Raw genomic sequence first — 6,330 nt, forward strand, 5'->3', positions numbered from 1 at the left:
ACGTGGTCATGTGACTCGCTGACGCAACAGTATTATGGTTTATAACCTATGAATTGTTGTAACTTGAAACACACTATGTTAGGGCTGGCATCAGAACACAGTTTAGAAGAAGAATCTATGTGGAGTAATTTATTCAACAACAACAACAAAAAAAGACATGATGAAACTGGAAATTATACTTTGATAACATCTGAATTAAGCTTCGTGAATTATGTGGTATTCTTAGGTGTTCTGACGTTAGCCAAGAATAAGAAAGTAGGCTCCGCAGAATAACATAAAGTGAAAGAGAAAATATATTATGGAGCAAATCTAGATTCTCTGACCGTGTTTTGAGAACGAAAGAAACTGAAGACAATATATGAGAAAATGAAACAATATTTATTCAATACTAAAAATTTTTCTTCATTCAAGAAAGTTCTGTACATTTAAGAGGTTGTTGATGCTAAAACATTGAAGAAATTGTTACAAACTGAGAAAACATGGCATTATTTAAACAAAAGTAATGCTTGTCTTCCCATAGCGCGTTTGCTATTCACATGAATTTTGGTCATTGCACATTTTAAATATATATTTCCTTGAATTATAGGCTCAGGTTTTACAGAGTATCATGACCTTTTAAGAACTTTCACACATCTTCACTTGAATTCCTTATATTGTTTAGGGTAATAATCAACTGCTTTAATATATTGAACACCTTTGTTTTTATCTCCTGTTAGCTGAAGTGCTTACTGTATATAGATAATATTACTTATGAGTAACAATTCTGGATATGGTATGACATTATGTTCTAGTTTGGTCACATTAGTTTTTGATAATTATTTTCTTTGCCAAACTTAACAGATGTTGTGACTTTTCTTTCTAAATTTTATTATTTTTCCCATTGAACTTTCTGGAGCAGCGGTTCTCAAACTTTAATAACCCGAGGGCACCTTTTAATGCAAAATTTTTTCGCAGATCCCCAAAACTGTCGATGTTGTTTTGTTTTTCAAGGAAAAGATTCCGTGTGCATGAAAAGCTGTATTCCAAAATTAAATATTTTCATTCATATAAATTTCATTTTACGAAAAATATTTTTTATTTTTTTTATAAAATCATAGTTTTTAAATATTTTTAGAAAATTTCGGACATGACTCGCAGACTCCAGTTTGAGAAACGCTGCTCTAGAGACTTATTGTTTTTTGTTTTTTACAAAATATGTAACGTTATTTGTTATTTTCTGTAGCTAGCTCCATGTGTCTGTTATACGGTTTAGTTAATTAAAGTAGATGTGGTAGTGTTAGACACACCATGTTTTGCATGATTTTATTTATTTAACACCGTTATATTTTCATGAAAGTTCTGGTTTATCTCCTTGTATATTACTCTGTATCTTCAAAACAGTTTTCCGTTGTACTACACGATATACGAAATTTTATTTATTCAACACAGGGTTAAAATTAACGAGTCATTATAACTTATACCGTAAGAGTGGTTTTGATCAAATGACGTGTTAGGCACAATTAGAAAAAAAAAATCAAATTATTGTACATGAAGCTATAGGCAACACAACATATCACTGATGTTTAAGAGAAAACTTTTACACACACATCTGGAAGATAGTTACTCAGCAGAGTATTATATAATATGCAGAAATACTAAGGAAGACACAAATAATGACATATATGAATTTACCCGAGAAATATTTAAGGTCATTTAGTGGTAAAATGAAAAGTCAGTATGAAGTTAATTCTGGTAAAACTGGATTTCATTCAGGTGACACAGCATGGTTGTACAATCCACACTACAAGTATTAGGAGGGACAATATGTTTAACTGAAAAAACAACAACAATAATGTGGTGTACAGAATGCAAAAGGTCATCCAACATGATCATCTTTCGAAGTATGTGGGCAAAAGAACGAGGAGTAGGTAACTTCAGAAAAGAATTTGCCAGTAGAGAGTAAACTCACTAAAGAAAGTGCACAGAGTTCCTGTTGAAATTACCTCCAGAGAATCATTAAGGATAGAGCTGCCAATAGATTCACTTGACTAACTAATTGGGGAAATCTCCCGTAGTGACGATAAGAGACAAGTGTCATCTCATCTGCATACCACGAGCCTCGGAAAACTACCAAAAAGACTTGATGAATGGACAGTTCAGATACAGTAAAGGTAGTTAGATATTTTGTTTTACTAATCGCAATATGTTTCTTGCGCTTTGTTTAACACCTTTAATAACATTGTGACTGTAAAGCATTATTGGGAATGTTAATTTTGTTAATTATAAATAATGAATTTATTGCTCATTATGGAATTATAAGATTAGTGTACTGTTTTTGTATTAGGATTGTTCAAGAACTTCATAATTCAGGAAGAGAGCAGTGTAGTGAGTTATATTGTTTTTTATTTTATTTTAATGTCTTTGATCTATTGAGGAGTATTTTTTGCAAGAGTAATGATTGTTGAATACTAGAAATTTCATGAAAGTTTAGTCCTCTGTAAAATCCTGTAATACGTAAAAATGCTAGATTGGGTGGCTTAAATTAGATAATCAGCTATTCAGTTCAGTACTAGTTAATGAGTTAGACAGCGAGAGTTTGTTCGTTTGTGATTCATCTAGTAAGCTATCCAGTGAACAAGTCAGCATGTTTGTTGACAACGATTAGTGAGGAAATTACAAGAATGTTTTTAAGTAAGTTAGGCATACATTAGTTTCGGTATTTCTATTCAAATGTAGTCTGGTGCAAACGTTCGGGAATGAATAAATTAATTTATCATTACGTGGATTAAACTTCATATTAATTTTACCAAACAATCCAAAAGAATACACCCAATGTTGGAACACATAAATTATGAAATACATAAATATTCGTCAATTTATAACTTTTACATCTATTTGTAAACACCCACTGAATATCTAAAATAAATTGTCGAGTATCTGCTCGTTTGTTAATTTCCTAAGATCTTCAGCGATACAAGCCCTTTCTTGATTAAACCAGTTTATTCTTTCTCGATACAAACTTTAGTACACGATAATTCCACATTCAGTAGTTTCTCGTCACTTTAAACTTGACAACTTTATAATACACGCTATAAATCACAGCTATTCACAATCTCGATAATTTTGCTCTCTACGAGTGCAAAACACACACTAGCTCGAAACAGAATCGTAAATTACCCGGAACTCAAAGTAACTACCGTTGCTTTATCATTCATTCATTGTTGCTCATTTTCTCTGCCAGGCTTATATACCAACGAATATATAATATATACCTTATATATCTCGAAAATTCGAGGACTTCCCCGATAATTCGAGAAACTCAGTCACGCATGCGCCAGCAGCGTCACGTGACTTCCGCTGTTGTAACAAAATTATGGAACTTGTATTGCGTAGGGTATATCCTCAAATACAGTCGAGATGTACTTACACATAACTGTCGTTTACATAATTGTTTTTTTTTTTGAAGGGTCGTATTTCTTCACTGAAATAATCAAACTTTGTTTATCTTCCTTGGCATCAGCATTGTTATATTGGCTTAACGAAAATAAAACTGTTAACTCGCTTGAAGAAAAAATGGAAACATTTAGATTTAAAGTATGCGAATAGACCAAGTGTACTGGAACACACCTGTGATTATCGTCTAGTTTTCCCATTTTAGTCGGGATCTAGTTGAACAGTTTATTACTTGACGAACACAAAGATATAGCGTAACTTTTTTGACCATAAAAAGTCAGATATGAAACATTTTGTACGTTGTTACCCTGAACACTGATTGCCAACTGTTAGATAAGATAACTTGATCAGCCTGAAATTAATTTGGAAAACTAACTGAAGTCACAAGGCATAGAGATGTTAAGTAGTGAACTGTCCCAGAACACATCTAATAAGGTATGCGATCTCGAGGATAAGTCAAACAGGTTTAATTTCCTAACCCAAGTATGATTTGTGCTAGGTGTTTCCCTTATATATATATAAGCTTCAAATTTCGTAGAAGCACTCGCGTCAATAAATTCGGTTAAGAAATTCTGAAGCCGAGACTGATTAGTACACAAGACCTTTAGAGGCTCGCAACATGATATTACGTAGTCGTTGGCATATATGTGAAAAGAGGGTGTAACATCAGATCAGTAGTTTCAACTGAAAACCACTCAATCTCATTTATAGCCAAGTGTGATTTAGAGTCTACGGCGGGTAGCTATGCTAGTACTAGTAGTCACACAAAGAAAAAATTATAGACATTTATTTCGAAACAAAAACTCTTGTGATAAGTGGTCGTTTCAGTTTCACGCTAACCTTCGGACTTTTAAATTATAACCGTAAGAGCCGGTCTGTGATACATGTTTTTTTTGTTTTTTTTTAAACTACGATATTAATGGGCCGAATATTTCGATGTTGAATTACTTTAATGATAAAAATTCGGGAAGTCGGAAGTACTGTATTTGTTTGTATTCTCAATACAAAAAATCTTAAACGCAATAAAATCACCTTTTTTTTTGGGGGGGGGGTTATAATTGTAACAGTGACTTGTATTGTTTAACTTGTTTTGACTGAAATGCATAAATAAAGGGCCAATCCAACCTTAACAGTGAGCGATTAATAATAATAATAATACAACCTCTTCGAGAAAGAAATTAAGTCCTAACAAAAAAGTTAACCAAGCTAGTTTTTATTAACCCATAATTTTGTCAAATTTGTTATTGCTGGTATTAAGATTTCGTAGTTGACTAGGTTGCCTAAATGAATAGTTTATGGTTAACTCATGCATACATGCTCGTAGAAATGATAGATCGTGTGGTTTTTAAATAGTATACAGACAATTTTTTTTGTTCAGTGTACACATCATCCGGGCCATGGCGCGTTGTGCATTATGGGAATATTCCAACATAACTTTGAACACACTAAAAGCCTCTTTTTTATAATTTTGGGTTTCCGATATACTTTGACATTCTATTCAACCGGAATCAAAGAAGAAGAAGAAATGATTGATTTGGTCGAGATATAACACGTGATATACAGCCGACATATTTATTATTCCCCCTGGAATAATGTTTATTAATATTATTATATATCACATCAGTGGCGCAGCTTGTCTTGAACATTATGTTATGTCAGGTAATAGTTAGTTAATAGATAATTTTTCTTATTAATAATTTCTGATTTAATTATGCATGTTAAGTAATTGTTTTAACTGCAACGCTAATAAAAGTCATTAGTTACCCCATCACCCCTTTTTTTCAGATTATGACTTCATGTGTTAAAACCGGTATTAAATTTAAAATTTAATTTGGCTGAACTAGTTTTAATGTAAATAACTCTAGGCCAGTTTAATGGGCTAATGTTGTTTTCACTGTTTCTAACACTGCGATTATAACATTTTCAGACCAAAGTTTTTCAAAATTTACCGATAATATGAAGAAAGAGATTTTTTAAAACTTAAGTCTCTCAACTGGTCGCCAATTTTTGTCACGATAGTAAAGGAAATTACACTCGGAACACGTTGTCGATATAGTACTCGATACTTTTTTTATGTATATAAAACCGTTTTAAGAAATTTATAACACATACGAAATATCATCATAGTGGAAAACAATTATCATACATATTACTTCTGAATGAATCAGTAAAGAACAATCAGATGGGTTTGTCTCCATTATCAAACTTACGAAATATCAGAAAAGCTAGAGACCTCAGACCTACGACGTCACCAATCCCGAATACAGTATTAATCTTCACATTATGATTTATGAATGAACTTTTAAGCGGTTCTTACCTGTTAAGATGGACATGGAGAATACGAAAAGTAACAGAATACACAATTTGTAGTTCATGACTGTAATAGGTAGAGCAGGCTAAAAAGGCTTTAGCTTCGTAAGCTTATATCTTAACTCGTGTTTCAACCGAAAAACACTGCTTATAAGTTATAACTTCGTCAACTGGGAAAACCCCAACGTCTCGCTACAGTGTTATACCAAACAGAGGTAAAGCAGAAGAAATTTACGGACTGTCATCTAGTGGTTCATATCATACACAGCAGCTAAACTACGTAACGACGCTACTTCGTTTCCCTTCTAGCTATGTGACGTGTCTCTTGATAAAACCAGTTTCTATCACCCCTTTATGAGTTGTGCAATTGAAGGTGAATCAATAAACCTTTCAGTTAGGACGAATGCCAATGTAGTATACTTTTGTGATTCAGTTGTACTGGTAATCATAACTTCTTAGATATCCCCCCCCTTTTATCTTTCATATTATTTTTTAAAAAAATTGTAAAGACCGGTAAGACAAGTTCTGGCGTCCAGAGAGCCCAGTAAACTTGTCAGGTGAGTGAAGTGATAATCGTATAATTGATAC

At 32.8% G+C, this 6,330-nt stretch overlaps 1 long non-coding RNA gene across 1 annotated transcript in view; it reads right to left on the reverse strand.

Annotated features, from left to right (window-relative positions):
• Positions 1–6,064, reverse strand: part of LOC106458427 — an 18,664-nt gene extending 12,600 nt beyond the window's left edge. The window contains exon 1 of the long non-coding RNA XR_001290776.1: positions 5,750–6,064. This is a non-coding gene — a long non-coding RNA (uncharacterized LOC106458427). The remainder of the gene's footprint in view (positions 1–5,749) is intronic.
• Positions 6,065–6,330: the final 266 nt, after the last annotated feature.

This window comes from Limulus polyphemus, unplaced genomic scaffold (assembly GCF_000517525.1).
Source record: "Limulus polyphemus unplaced genomic scaffold, Limulus_polyphemus-2.1.2 Scaffold22, whole genome shotgun sequence".
Taxonomy (NCBI): Eukaryota; Metazoa; Arthropoda; class Merostomata; order Xiphosura; family Limulidae; genus Limulus; species Limulus polyphemus.